Source organism: Macaca fascicularis, chromosome 5 (assembly GCF_037993035.2).
Source record: "Macaca fascicularis isolate 582-1 chromosome 5, T2T-MFA8v1.1".
Taxonomy (NCBI): Eukaryota; Metazoa; Chordata; class Mammalia; order Primates; family Cercopithecidae; genus Macaca; species Macaca fascicularis.
Window position 1 is genome coordinate 41,448,497 of NC_088379.1, and position 15,834 is coordinate 41,464,330.

The 15,834-nt window shown below is 38.3% G+C and overlaps 1 pseudogene; it reads left to right on the forward strand.

The window, feature by feature from the left end:
* Positions 1-11,635: 11,635 nt before the first annotated feature.
* LOC123573841 (U2 spliceosomal RNA) lies at positions 11,636-11,773 on the forward strand (annotated as a pseudogene).
* Positions 11,774-15,834: the final 4,061 nt, after the last annotated feature.

Genomic DNA, 15,834 nt, shown 5'->3' on the forward strand with positions numbered 1-15,834 from the left:
GTAGTCCCAGCTACTCAGGAGACTGAGGCAGGAGAATTGCTTGAACCCGGGAGGCGGAGGTTGCAGTGAGCCGAGATCATGCCACTGCACTCCAGCCTGGGCGACACAGCAAGACTCCGTCTCAAAAAAAAAAAAAATTTATATATATAGTCATCCCTTGGTATCTGTAGGAATACCCTGTGGGGATATCCCTGGGATATCAAAATTCAAGGATATTGAAGTTTCCTATATAAAATGGCATATTTGCATATAACCTACACACATCCTCAAGGATACTTTAATCTCTATTATAATGCCTAACACAATATAAATGTTATATAAGTAGTTGGCATACTGTATTGTTTAGGAAACAATGACAAGGAAAAAAGCCTGTTCACGTTTAGTACAGACACAATTTTTTATTCATTGAGTATTTTCAATATGATGTTGGTTGAATCAGAGATGCGAACCCATGGATACGAAAAGCTGACTATATTTTATAATTGTACTTGAATAGATAAAACATTCACATGATTCTAAATTCAGAATGTTCAAACAGATTTATAGGAAACATTCTCTCAACCTTGCTCCCAGCTATCCATTTTCTTTTCCCAGAGGCAACTGTTATAAGCTTGTGATATATCCTTATAGATATTTAATGTATATATTCATATATACATACATTTATTATATATTTCCCCTATTCCACAAAGATGATAAAATAGTATATATATTAATGAACTTTCTGATAATTTAAGTACACAGCCTATTTCCAGAGTTGTGTTCACTGAAAATTACTACATCAACAGGAAGTAACACATAATATGCTTTACCATATAGTAGCCACTAGTGACATGGGGATATTTAAATTTAAATTAATTACATAAAATAAATTCAGTTCCTCAGTTGCATTAGCCACATTTTCATGTGTTCAGTAGCCACATGTGGCCAGTGACTGTGTTGTACACTGCAGATATAGAACATTTTCATTATCACAGAAAGTTGTTGTGGACAGTCCTGATGTGGTGGATTAAAGTAATCCTAATCTCTCTTTAATATTTGAGAGTGTCTGTACAGTGCACAACATTAGAGTGCCTGGTTTTTGTTGTTGGAGGCAGGAGGATAAAATTCTGGCTTATCTCTTAGAAATGTATCAATACAAATAGCTCTTGGGCTATAACTTAAGGCTACCAACTGGTAAGCATTGCTTTCAGCTAATACATTTCTCATGTTCAAAATGAAGAATTTGAATTTGACTTCCTCTCATTCAAATGCATACTATACATTCTGAACATTAGGGAACAATTGAACCCTACAAAAATGTTCTTGAGCCATCAAAAATTCTTACCCAAGTTGATAAATTATGATTCTGAATGTTCATGTTAGTTTATCTTGTGGCCAAGCAAAGGGCTAAATAAGTATGATACCATTCATCACGTAAAGGTCTCAGAGATCAAAATATGGGATTGGTGGGCCCAGGTGGTGAGAAAGGAAGGAGGTGCAGGTTTACCACACTTTTTTTTTTTAATTATACTTTAAGTTCTAGGGTACATGTGCATAACGTGCAGGTTTGTTACATATGTATACTTGTGCCATGTTGGTGTGCTGCACCCATCATCTCGTCAGCACCCATCAACTCATCCTTTACATCAGGTATAACTCCCAATGCAATCCCTCCCCGCCTCCCCCCTTCCCCATAATAGGCCCCGGTTTGTGATGTTCCCCTTCCCGAGTCCAAGTGATCTCATTGTTCAGTTCCCACCTATGAGTGAGAACATGCGGTGTTTGGTTTTCTGTTCTTGCGATAGTTTGCTGAGAATGATGGTTTCCAGCTGCATCCATGTCCCTGCAAAGGACACAAACTCATCCTTTTTTATGGCTGCATAGTATTCCATGGTGTATATGTGCCACATTTTCTTAATCCAATCTGTCACTGATGGACATTTGGGTTGATTCCAAGTCTTTGCTATTGTGAATAGTGCCACAATGAACATACGTGTGCATGTGTCTTTATAGCAGCATGATTTATAATCCTTTGGGTATATACCCAGTAATGGGATGGCTGGGTCATATGGTACTTCTAGTTCTAGATCCTTGAGGAATCGCCATACTGTTTTCCATAATGGTTGAACTAGTTTACAATCCCACCAATAGTGTAAAAGTGTTGCTATTTCTCCACATCCTCTCCAGCACCTGTTGTTTCCTGACTTTTTAATGATCGCCATTCTAACTGGTGTGAGATGGTATCTCATTGTGGTTTTGATTTGCATTTCTCTGATGGCCAGTGATGACGAGCATTTTTTCATGTGTCTGTTGGCTGTATGCATGTCTTCTTTTGAGAAGTGTCTGTTCATATCCCTTCCCACTTTTTGATGGGGTTGTTTGTTTTTTTCTTGTAAATTTGTTTGAGTTCTTTGTAGGTTCTGGATATTAGCCCTTTGTCAGATGAGTAGATTGCAAAAATTTTCTCCCATTCTGTAGGTTGCCTGTTCACTCTGATGGTAGTTTCTTTTGCTGTGCAGAAGCTGTTTAGTTTAATTAGATCCCATTTGTCAATTTTGGCTTCTGTTGCCGTTGCTTTTGGTGTTTTAGACATGAAGTCCTTGCCCATGCCTATGCCCTGAATGGTATTACCTAGGTTTTCTTCTAGGGTTTTTATGGTATTAGGTCTAACATTTAAGTCTCTAATCCATCTTGAATTAATCCATCTTGAATTAATTTTCGTATAAGGAGTAAGGAAAGGATCCAGTTTCAGCTTTCTACTTACGGCTAGCCAATTTTCCCAGCACCATTTATTAAATAAGGAATCCTTTCCCCATTTCTTGTTTTTCTCAGGTTTGTCAAAGATCAGATGGCTGTAGATGTGTGGTATTATTTCTGAGGACTCTGTTCTGTTCCATTGGTCTATATCTCTGTTTTGGTACCAGTACCACACTTTATACAAGAAATAAGTTCCTGTGCCAGGCGCGGCGGTTCACACCTGTAATCCCATCACTTTGGGAGGCCAAGGCGGGCGGATCACAAGATGGAGACTGTACTGGCTAAAACAGTGAAACCTCATCTCTGGTAAAAACACAAAAAATTAGCCGGGTGTGGTGGCACGTGCCTGCAGTCCCAGCTACTCAGCAGGCTGAGGCAGGAGAATCACTTGAACCCAGGAGGCGGAGGTTGCAGTGAGCCAAGATTGTGCCACTGCACTCCAGCCTGGCTGACAGAGCGAGACTCCATCTCAAAAAAAAAAAAAAACAAAAAAAAGAAAAATAAGTTTCTGGACATTGTGTAAATTAAATATTTCTAAATCTATTTTTAGATGCACTAGAAGAGTTCACAATTTAAAGAAATCCTCCCGTAATGTATGATTATTTCTATTTTGTTAAATCTATTTAAAAGAGATTTTATAAGATGAATTCTAGATTACTCCTGGAACTATGGCAGATCACATTGAGGTTAAAAGAGCATTAAGAGATTGGGTGATAGATGGTCTAATATCATCACTGCTTGAAGTTCCAAGGAATTACTCAAATTGATTGAATTTCCTTATGACATTTTCTATATGGATTGACAGCCCATGTCAATTATTGAACACTTACTATGTGCAAGCTATGACATACTAGATGCCCATGAGGCCCTTAGAAGATGGAAGATGATGGCAGTGTTGTCAACCAGATAATCATTCCTGATGGTCACCGTGGGGGATGACCCATCCTGATAATCCCCTCATCCAATAACCAGGACAGAATTACTCATGGCTGTGGCCTCTTGTCCTTCTTGAGGTCAATAAGGCCTGCCTTGATCAGAACCAAGCAATTCTTCATCCATCATGGCCCAGTGATTTCAAGTATAGAAGATGCTGGGACCCTAATTTGAGTCCACTTAATGAGAGGTATCCTGGGAAATGGCCATAATTAATTTGTGTTTGCTTTTCCAGGTTTCCTTAAGCTTCCTAACTAAGTTTCATAATGTATAAGATATTTACAGAATTCCTAAATTTTTTTAAACATGCTGTTATTTCTCCCATCTTAGAAAAACAGACTAAAACACCACGACCACGCTGCCACACACACAACGCGTAAAAACAAAAAAATCCTTCACTTATTTTCTCATTTATTTACTTCCCTTTACAGCAAACTCAAAGGAGTTGTCTGTATTTGCTGCCTCTGTTTCCTTTTCTCTGAAACCCATTCCAGTCAGGCTTTTGTCACTCTCTCCACTAACCCTGTCCTTGACCTCCATACCACTAAATAAAATTGTCAATCTTAGGTTCTCATTTTGACCTGTCAACAGCATTTGACACAGTGAATCTGGCTTCCAGAATTCTACTTTCTGGGTTCTCCACCTACCTCTGTGGCACTCCTTTTCGTTTTTTTTTTTTTTTTTTTTTTTTTTTTCGGGGGGAGAGTCTCGCTCTGTCGCCAGGCTGGCTACAGTGCAATGGCACAATCTTGGCTCACTGCAACCTCCACCTCCCAAGTTCAAGCGATTCTTCCACCTCAGCCTCCCTGGTAGCTGGGACTACAGGTATGCATCACCACACCCGGCTAATTTTTGTATTTTTAGTAGAGACCGGGTTTCACCACGTTGGCCAGGCTGGTCTCGAACTCCTGGCCTCAAGTGATCTATCTGCCTCGGCCTCCCAAAGTGCTCAGATTACAGGTGTGAGCCACCATGCCCAGCCTTCAGTCTCTTTTTTTAGGTTTCTCCTCATTTCCATTACCTCCAAACATTGGCATATCCCAGGACTATGTCTTTTCTTTGTCTATATTCATTCACTGACTGATTCAGTCCTATGGCTTTCAAAAAAGAAAAAAAAAAAAACCAAAACATTATTTATTGAAACCTTGATTCTCCACTTCGAATCCCAGAATCAAATGTCCAGCTGCCTACTTGACATCTCCAGGTTTGAGATAGGCATTCCACTCTGCTGCTGATGGGGGTGTGAGGTAGGCCCAGCTATGTCGGGGGTACTATAGCTGAAGATATTAAGAGTGTGGAAAAATACGGCTGGGCATGGTGACCCATGCCTGCAGTTCTAGCACTTTGGGAGGAGGAGGTGGGTGGATTGATTGCTTGAGGCCAGAAGTTACCAGCCTGGTCAATATAGCAACGGTTTGTCTCCAGAAAAAAGAAAAAGAGTCTGGAAAATAGTCATACCCTTTGACCTATTTATTCCACTTCTAGAAATACAGCCTAATAAAAGAGTTGCTTCAGTATGAAAAAATTAGGAAACATTTAGGGGAATAGTTAAATAAATTATGGCAATTATAGCATATTTGTAAGGTAGGATAGAATACAGTCTTTGGAGGCATTTTTTGCAGGATATTTTATATGGCAAAATGCTTATGATAGAGAAAAATGTAAAAATACACATCTTGGGCTGGGCGTGGTGGCTCACACCTGTCATCCCAGAACTTTGGGAGGCCAAGGCAGGAGGATTGCTTGAGCCCGTGGTTCAAGACCAGCCTGGCCAACATGGTGAAACCTGGCCTCTAAGACAAAAACATACAAAAATCAGCTGGGCATGGTGGCACGCACCTGTAGTCCCAGCTATCTGGGAGGCTGGGGTGGGAGGATTGCTTGAGGTGGGAGGAGGTGGAGGTTGCAGTGAGCCAAGATGACGCCACTGTACTCCATCCTGGGCAACAGAGCAAGATTGTCTAAAGGAAAAAAAAAAAGAAAAGAAAAGAATATACATCTTGCAGTTCAAGTTGTTACTGCTAAGGTTTGAGATTGGAGCGGGACATAAAAGACATTTTTATGAACAGGTATTAGTTTTTTAAATTTTAAAAAGTGCTTAAGATTCATTTTCTAGTGAAAAAACAGGATACATAACTATATTCAGAATAATTTCAATGTGTACATAGAAAAAGGATCAAAAGCAAATACACTAAATATTAACAATTTCATACGTGGATAATTTTTATCTTCTCTCTTTTTCTGTCATTTACAGATTTTCTACAATGAGTTTGTCTTTTATAATAAAAAGTTAATTTAAAAGGACAAGCAATTCAGGCTGGCACAGTGGCTCACACCTGTAATCCCAGCACTTTGGGAGGCTGAGGTGGGTGGATCACCTGTGGTGAGGAGTTCAAGACCAGCCTGGCCAACATGGTGAAACCCCGTCTCTACTAAAAATACGAAAATGAGCCAGCCTTGGTGTTGGACACCTGTAATCCCAACTACTCAGGAGGCGGAGGCAGGCAAATCGCTTGAACCCAGAAGGTGGAGATTGCAGTAAGCTGAGATCACACCACTGCACTCCAGCCTGGGTGACAAAGTGAGACTCTATGTCAAAAAAAAAAAAAAAGAAGAAGAAGAAGAAAAAAGGACAAGCAATTCTTCAATCTTGGGATAATTGAAGATATTGAAGTGTCATAAAACTAAGGTGTGAGAATTTTTGAATTAGAATTTTAATTTTAATACCTACTTTCAAGAGGAGGTAACAACCAAAAGTTTTAAAGGGAAAAGACTGAAGATGAGCATGTTTCTTTGAATTATAAAACTTGGGTTTAATACCACTAGACTCTAAATTTCCAACCCTAGTAATATGGCATATGCTGTTGGAACTCAATGTGGTCGTTTGCTCAACTTTTTGTTGATAAAATCTGAAATGATCTTAAATCTCACTGTGGAACATCATAAAAACAGCATATTTGTCAGAGAAGAGTAGGACAATTGTCCTATTAAGTTGGAAAACTGAGAAATAAAATTTAAAAATAGACTTCCATTATTGCATTCATATGACAAATCCTTTTTGAGTGTCTGTGTCACTGGGCACTGTGCTACCTCGTAACTACCTAGACAGTTGGGGTAGGAAATCCTCCTTGGGGAAGTACCCTTTGTAAGGCCAGGCACAGAGAAAAACAAGGGTGAAGAGGACATGTACAAATAGATGGCTACTGACTTTCAGTTGATAACTATGTCTAATTAGGTGAATACCATCTTATTCTAGCAAGAGTATCAGAGTGCGTTCATTCCTGAGGACCCTTTCCCTGGTGTTGAAACAAATTGTCTCTAGCCTTCAATATGAAATAAATTCCCTTTTGCCACATTTCTGCCAAATCTGAAGAATCACAATGGATGAGTCTCATGCCTATTTCAAAAATGGTATAGAGTCTCTGGGGGTTCAGTATATTTAACTTGTTTCCTCATAAGTGTGACTTTAAGATATCGTTTCATGCTGGAGTTGTAAATTGTGATTTATCCATTCTCTGTAGAAAAATAAATTGAAAAAACTACAAAACCCATTTTTATTGTAATTTTTCTTACTGAATTTTAGATACAGCTTTAAGATTATTTGGTAAAAGATGAAAGGAAAGGTGGGTGTTAAACTCAGATTGAAGCAATTTAAGATTTTATAGGCAGTTATATTTGATATATAACTTCTCAGTTTATTATAAAGTGGGAAAAGGTTGGATCTCTAAAAGGAAAAAATATATGTCACAGCTGTTTCCGTCTTATTTGTTCCATAGGACTCTCTTACAGCCCCAGCCCTGCAAGATTCCTCCAGGGGTCTCCAGCTACGTCCATTCCTTTGAGGACTTTGTGTGTCCAGAAGACAGGCCCGGTGTTGCAACAGGACCTCCTATCGAGGCTTGGCAATGTTTTCAGATTAGAATTCAATTTTCTTTACTTAATTTCTTGATACCTATCTCCAATCCAAATAAACTTAGCTACAATATTTTTGAAGATTTACACTCCTAAACACTTAATTCTTGAATTAATTTTTCCTTAATAATGATAAGCTTCACTATTTAAAAAAATTTTTTTAATCAACTCATAATTGTACACATTTATGGGGTACTATCTGATGTTTCAATATATGTATACATTGTGTAATGATCAAATCAGGGTGATTACCTTACCATCACCTCAAACATTTATTGTTTCTTGGTGGTGAGAACATTCAAAATCCTCTTCTAGTGATTTTGAAATATACATTGCTAACTATAGTTACCCTACTTGCAATAGGACCCAGAACTTATTCCTTCTATCTAACTGTAACTTTGCTCCTGTTGGCCAATTTCTCCCTATCTCTTCCCCTCCCTTACCTCCCACCCTTCTCCCCCAGCCTCTGATAACCATGGTTCTACTCTCTACTGCTATGAAATCAACTTTTTTAGATTCCACATATGAATGACATCATGTGGTATCTGTCTTTCTCTATCTAGCTTATTATGCTTAACATAATGTCCTCTAGTTTCATCCATGTTGTTGCAAATGACAGCATTTCCTGTTTTGTTATGGTGAAATAGTACTCCATTGTGCATATATACCACATTTTCTTTATCTATTCATCTGATGATGGGTACTTAAGTTGATTCCTGACCATTGCTCTTGTGAATAGCGGTGCAATAAACATGAGCATGCAGATGTCTGTTTCACATACTGATTCCAATTCCTTTGATAAATAGCTAGTGTTGGGATTGCTGGGTCATGTGGTAGTTGTATTTCTATTTTTTTGATAAACCTCCAAACTGTTTTCCATAATTACTATAATAATTTACATTTCCACCAACAGTGTGTAAGGGTTCTTTTTTCTCCACATCCTCATGAACACTTGTTATTTTTTGTCTTTTTGGTAATAGCCATTCTTACTGGAGTTAGGTGATACTGTGATTTTGACTTGCAGTTCCCTGATGACTAGTGATGTTGAGTATTTTTTCATATACTTATTGGCTATTTGTATGTCTTGTTTCAAGAAATGTCTATTCAGGTTTTTTGCCCATTTTTAATTGGATTTTTGGGGTTTGTTTTGTTTTGTTTTGTTTTTTTGCTATTGAACTCAATAGTTTGAGTTCCTTATATATTCTAGATATTAACCTCTTGTCACAAATGTTTACAAACGTTTTCTCCCATTCTGTAGGTCGTGTCTTCACTCTGTTGATTGTTTCCTTTGCTGTGCAGAAGCTTTTTAGTTTGCTTTTGCTGTCTGTACTTCTGAGGTCAGAAAAACTCCTTGCCCAGACCAATGTCATGAAACATTTCCACTGTTTTCTTCTATTAGTTCCATAGTTTCAGGTCTTACAGTTAAGTCTTTAATCCATTTCAAGTTAGTTTTTATACAGTAATCCCCTCTTTTCCATACAGGATACATTCCAAGACTCCCAGTGGATGCTTAAACCATGGATAGTACTAAATCCTATTTATACTATGCTTTTTCCCATATGTACATGCCTATAACAACATTACATTTATAAATGAGGCACAGTAAGAGATTAACCATAATAAAATCAACCAACTATGAAAATATACTGTAATAAAAGTCATGTGAATGCAGATTCTTTCAAAATATCTTACTGTGCTGTATTCACCCTTCTTGAGTGTGATGATAAAAGGCCTACATGATGAGATGAAATGAAGTAAATGACGTAGGCATTGTGCTGTAGCGTTAGGCTACTACTGACCCTCTGAAGATAGGTCAGAAGGAAGATCATCTGCTTCACTGATCCTGGATCATTGAACGATGATGTTCACGACAAATAGGCAGGTAGCATATACAGTACAGATACATTGGACAAAGGGATGATACATGTTCCTGACGGATGGCATGAGATTTCATCACACTACTCAGATGGGTGAGCAATTAAATCAAAACCACAATGAGATACCATCTCACCCCAGTTAGAATGGCGATCATTAAAAAGTCAGGAAACAACAGATGCTGGAGAGGATGCTTTTACACTCTTGGTGGGACTGTAAATTAGTTCAACCATTGTGGAAGACAGTGTGGCGATTCCTCAAGGATCTAGAACCGAAAATACCATTTGACCCAGCAATCCCATTACTAAGTATATACCCAAAGGATTATAAATCATTCTACTATAAAGATGCATGCACACGTATGTTTATTGCAGCACTGTTTACAATAGCAAAGACTTGGAACCAACCCAAATGCCCATCAATGATAGACTGGATAAAGAAAATGTGGCACATGGCCGGGCGCGGTGGCTCAAGCCTGTAATCCCAGCACTTTGGGAGGCCGAGACGGGTGGATCACAAGGTCAGGAGATCGAGACCATCCTGGCTAACCCGGTGAAACCCCGTCTCTACTAAAAAATACAAAAAACTAGCCGGGCGAGGTGGCGGGCGCCTGTAGTCCCAGCTACTCGGGAGGCTGAGGCAGGAGAATGGCGTGAACCCGGGAGGCGGAGCTTGCAGTGAGCTGAGATCCGGCCACTGCACTCCAGCCTGGGTGACAGAGCGAGACCCCGTCTCAAAAAAAAAAAAAAAAAAAAAGAAAATGTGGCACATATACACCATGGAATACTATGCAGCCAAAGAAAAGAATGATTTCACGTCCTTTGCGGGGACATGGATGAAGCTGGAAAGGATCATTCTCAGCAAACTAACACAGGAAGAGAAAAGCAAACACCGCATGTTCTCACTCATAAGTGGGAGTTGAACAATGAGAATACATGGACACAGGGAGGGGAACATCACACACTGGGCCTCTCAGGGGGCGGGGGACAAGGGGAGGCATAGCATTAGGATAAATACCTGATGCATGCGAGGCTTAAAACCTAGATGACAGGTTGATGGGTGCAGCAAACCACCATGGCACATGTATACCTATGTAACAAACCTGCACATTCTGCACATGTATCCTAGAACTTAAAGTATAATAAAAAAGAAGGGTGTGCAATTTAAAATTTATGAATTCTTATTTCTGAAATTTTCCATGTCATATTTTCGGACTGTGGTTGACCATGAGTAACTGACACCTCAGAAAGGAAAACTGGAGGCCGGGCATGGTGGCTCCTGCCTGTAGTCCCAGCACTTTGGGAGGCCAAGGCCGGTGGATCACGAGGTCAGGAGTTCAAGACCAGCCTGGCCAACATAGTAAAACCCCGTCTTTACTAAAAATACAAAAATTAGCTGGGTGTGGTGGTCGCACCTGTAACTCGGGACGCTGAGCAGATAATTGCTTAAACCCGAGAGGCGGAGGTTGCAGTGAGCCGATATCACGCCACTGCACTCCAGCCTGGGTGACAGAGTGAGACTCTGTCTCAAAAACAAACAAACAAACAAACAAACAAAAAGAAGAAAGACAGAAAGAAAGGAAAACCGGGATAAGGGGGACTATGTTACATGGTGGGAGATAGGGGTCTAGTTTCATCCTTCTGCATGTGGGTATCTGATTTTCCCAGCACCACTTATTGAAAAAACTATCCTTTCCCCAAGGTGTGTTCTTGGTACCTTTGTTGCAAATCAGTTGGCTGTAGATGTGTGGGTTTATTTCTGGACTTTTTTTTAATGCAAGTACCGTGCTGTTTTGGCTGCTATAGTAGCTTTATAGTATATTTTGAAGTAAGAACATGAAGTAAGAACATTATCTTAAAAACGTTCATAGAATGGTTAGGGCTTCTCCTACAAAAGGTACTGATAAGTCACAAACACAAAATAAATTTTATTACAGTGTTCCTTATTTTTAACCCAAAATAATAATAGCCAGTTTACCAATCTACCATATTCATCAGTTGTTAGTCCAACTAGTTTTGACTGCCTCCAAAAAATCAAATTTATCTTCAAAAGATAAAGATATCCATTATGCCATCAAGCCTATTTTAAAAATTGGTCCCACATACCTCAGGTAACTCCCAAGCAGTATCTTAAACATATCCTAAAGATGATGACGTTGTTAGAAAAAGATGATAGCATCGCTTCTCGGCCTTTTGGCTAAGATCAAGTGTAGAAAAAGATGATAGCCTCATAAGAGATTATTTTTAAAGGAATACTCAGTTGCTCTTCCATGTTTGTTAAAAATACTACTGATGTTATTTTATGATCATACTTTGGATACAATTACAGATTTACCCAAAAAATAAAGTAGATAAGAATGTATTCCTTTACAAGATAATTCATAGTGATCTTTCTTTAAAAAGTTGTCTCTGTTTTACAACCACAATAACTACATCTTTAGAGATGCGTCTATTGTAAAAGGTGAGCTTTTCTTGAGCCAGCAAGCTGGATATCTACACATTTGAAAATAAACTTAGTTCTTAACACTCAGTGAGTTTGTCAGAAACACAGGATCTCAGACTCCACTCCATACCGATTGAATCAGAAAATCTGCGTTAACAAGATTTGCAGGTGATTTAAAAGCAGGTTAAAATTTGAGGAGCAGAGCTCTTGCTAACCTTATGAAGAGACATAATTTATAACAACAATGAAACAACTATTGAAGATGAGAAATTTTTTTTTCTGATAGAATACAAGATGACCTTAACAAAGCCATATAAATATAAATTTGCTCAAGAATGTAAATGAAGATATAAACATAATAAGGACAGATGTGACGCTCTCTCATACACTGGATGGAATTAATAGCAGATTAGGCATAGCAAAAGACAAGATCAGTGAACTTGAAGCAATACACAAATATTTTGGATATTTTATCCAAAATAAAGCAAAGACAGAAAAGAAATAAACAGAGTCCATGTGATCTATGGGAAAATATCAATTAGTCTAATATATGTGTGTACTAGTTTGCTATGGCTACTGTAAAACATTACGACAAACCTGGCCCCTTAAAATAACACAAAATTATTTTATACTTCTACCTATTTCCTTGTCTTCTCCAGCTTTTAGAGACTCCAGTATTCTGTGGCTTATGACTTCCTTCCTCCATCTTCAAAAACAGCATGGGATCCTCACATTGCATCACTCAAACCTACTCTTTTTAAGACCCTTGTGATTACTTTGGGCCCTCCCAGATGATCCAAGATAATCTTCCTGTAAGATCCTTTCTGCCCTGTAATCTAACATACTCACAAATTCTGGGGATTAACATGTGTGGACATCTTGGTGAGTCATTATTCTGCCTTCCACAGCATGTAACTCGAGTGCCAGAAAAAGAGGAGGAAGAAGGAAGACAGAAATTACATTTGAAGAAACAGTGACTGAAAATTTTTCCAAATATGATGAAAAATATAAACTCACAGATCCAAGAGTTCAACAAACCCCAGTAAAAGAAATTTAGATAAAACCACACCAAGACAGATCATAATCAAACTTGATAAACAGTGATAAGAATCTTAAAAGTAGCCAGAGGAAAAAAGGACACATGGGTACAGAGATGCTTAGACATGAAGTACTTAGATTAAAAATATAGGAAACTTCACATCAGCAACTATGCAAGCCAGAAGAAAATGGAATGAATGGCACCTTTAAAATGTTGAACGAGGTCAGGTGTGGTGGCTCATGCCTGTAATCCCAGCACTTTGGGAGGCCGAGGCAGGTGGATCACGAGGTTAGGAGCTTGAGACCAGCCTGGCCAAATATGGTGAAACCCCATCTCTACTAAAAATACAAAAATTAGCTGAGTGTGGTTGTGTGTGTCTGTAATCCCAGCTACTTCGGAGGCTGAGGCAGAAGAATCTCTTGAACCCAGGAGGCGGATGTTGCAGTGAGCCGAGATCATGCCACTGCGCTCCAGCCTGGGCAACAGAGTGAGACTCCATTTAAAAAAAAAAAAATGTTGAATGAGAAAAATTCTCAACTTAGAATTTATGCTCAGTGAAAATAACTTACAAAAATGAAGATAACATAAAGAAACTTTCAGACACACAAAGCTGGAAGAATTCATCACCAACAGACCTATACACAAGAAATGTTAAAGTACTTTTAAAAAATATACTACAAGAAATGCAAGTCCGTCAGGCAGAAGGAAAATGAAGCCAGATGGAAATATGCATTTACACAAAGGAATTATAAGACCAACATGTGTGATTAAATATGAGATATTTTCTTATTTTTAAAATTACCTTAATAGATAGTTAACTGCTTAATGCAAAAATCCTGATACATTAGATTGTGTGGTATATATCAAATGTAAAATAAAATGTATGATAATAGCACTAGCAGAGAAGAAACATGTACTAGCAGTCCCAGCAGAAGAAGAAACAGCAGAGTCCTAGCAGAAGAAAAACAGTATACTGTTAGGAGGTCCTTATGACAGTAAGGTGGTATGACACTACTTGAAGGCAGACTGTGATAAGTTGAAGATATGTACTCTAATCTGTAAAGCAATCAGTAAAAAAAAAAAAAAAAAAAAAAAGAGGTATGCCTCATAAATATACAAAAAACATAAAATGGAATCATTAAAAGTATACAATCCAAAATAAGGCAGAACAGAGGGAAAAAAGGAAACTAAGAAGAGACGGAATTAACAGAAAGCCAATAGCAATATGGTAGATTTAAACTGAACTGTATCAAGTCACATTAAATGTAAATTGTCTAAACACTTCAACTAAAAGGCAGAGATTGTCAGATTAGATTTAAAAATGCAAGACCCAATTATATGATGCCTGTGAAATTCACTGTAATTATAAAGATACACATAAGAGTAACAGGGTGGAATAAATTATACCAGACCAACACCAATCAAAAGAGAGCTGGGACCAGGCACAGTGGCTCATGCCTGTAATCCCAGCACTTTGGGAAGCCAAGGTGGGCGGATCATTCGAGGTCAGGCATTCAAGACCAACCTGGCCAGCATGGTGAAACCCTGTCTCTACTAAAAATACAAAAATTAACCAGGCATGGTGGTGGGTGTCTGTAATCCCAGCTACTCCGCAGGCTGAGGCAGGAAAATCACTTGAACCCGGCACGTGGAGACTGCAGTGAGCCAAGATCACCCTACTGCACTCGAGCCTAGGCGACAGAGCAAGATTCCATCTCAAAAAAAAAAAAAAAGAAAAAAGGGGAACTTAATTCTTCAAGAGGTCATAATAAACCTAAGTATTTATCGTCTATTTAAAAACAGAGCTTCAAAATACATGAAGCAAAAATAGACAGAACTGAAAGGAGAAAAAGATAAACCCACACAACGCTCCTTCACAATAATCAATAGAATAGAAAAATCAGTAAGTATAGAGAAGATGTGAACAACAAGATGTGATCAAACAGCGTGACCTGTTTGACAATTATAGTACTTTCCACCCAAAAATATCAAAACACATATTCTTTTGAAGGGCTCTTAGAATATTTACTAATAAAGACCATCTGCTTGGCCATAAAACAAGTCTCATAAAGTCAGAATAATTTTAAGTCTTACCAAACATGTTATTTAACCACAATGGAATTTAATTAAAAACTTATAGCATGGAAATTTAGAAGATATAACTACAATAGCATGAAGGACAGGAGGGAGGAAACTGACATACATTGTTGTTAGATTCTTACACTATTCATAGATTGGTATGACTTTATTTCAAGGTAGACTGCAGTAAGTTAAAGATGTATATTGTAAATCATAGAGCAACCACTAAAACACACACACGCACACACAAAGATATAGCTAATAAGCCAACAGTGAAGATAAAAAGGAATAATCGTAAATACTGAATTAATCCAAACCAAGGAAATAAATAAGGAAGAAGGAGACAAAAAGCAAATAAGATGTTAGTTTTAGTTCTTATGTTAATCTAGAAATAATTTTACAGATAAGGAAATTGAGACTGACAGTGCTTTAAAATAACTTTCCCAAGATGACACACCCAAGAGGTACTGGGGCTGGAAGTTGAATTCAGGTTCCATATTCCATATGCCTTCCGAGTCTATGAACTTTATTTAAGGCTATGAACCTATTTAAGGTAATGTACTCTGTGTGTGTGTGTGTGTGTGTGTGTGTGTGTGTGTGTGTGTGTGTGTGCGGCAGTGCGCATGCGTGTGCAAGCTAAACATGTCTATCAACTGTGCATATGATTCACACTTAAATTTCTATGTGCAGGTGTAACTAAAATATATTCTCACTTTTCAAATTACATTGAAGCTACATGGGAATTATTTTTTAAGTGTTTTCCCATCTCTCTTCACTCTCCTTCACAGGCCAGGATATGCCTAATTCTCTACAAA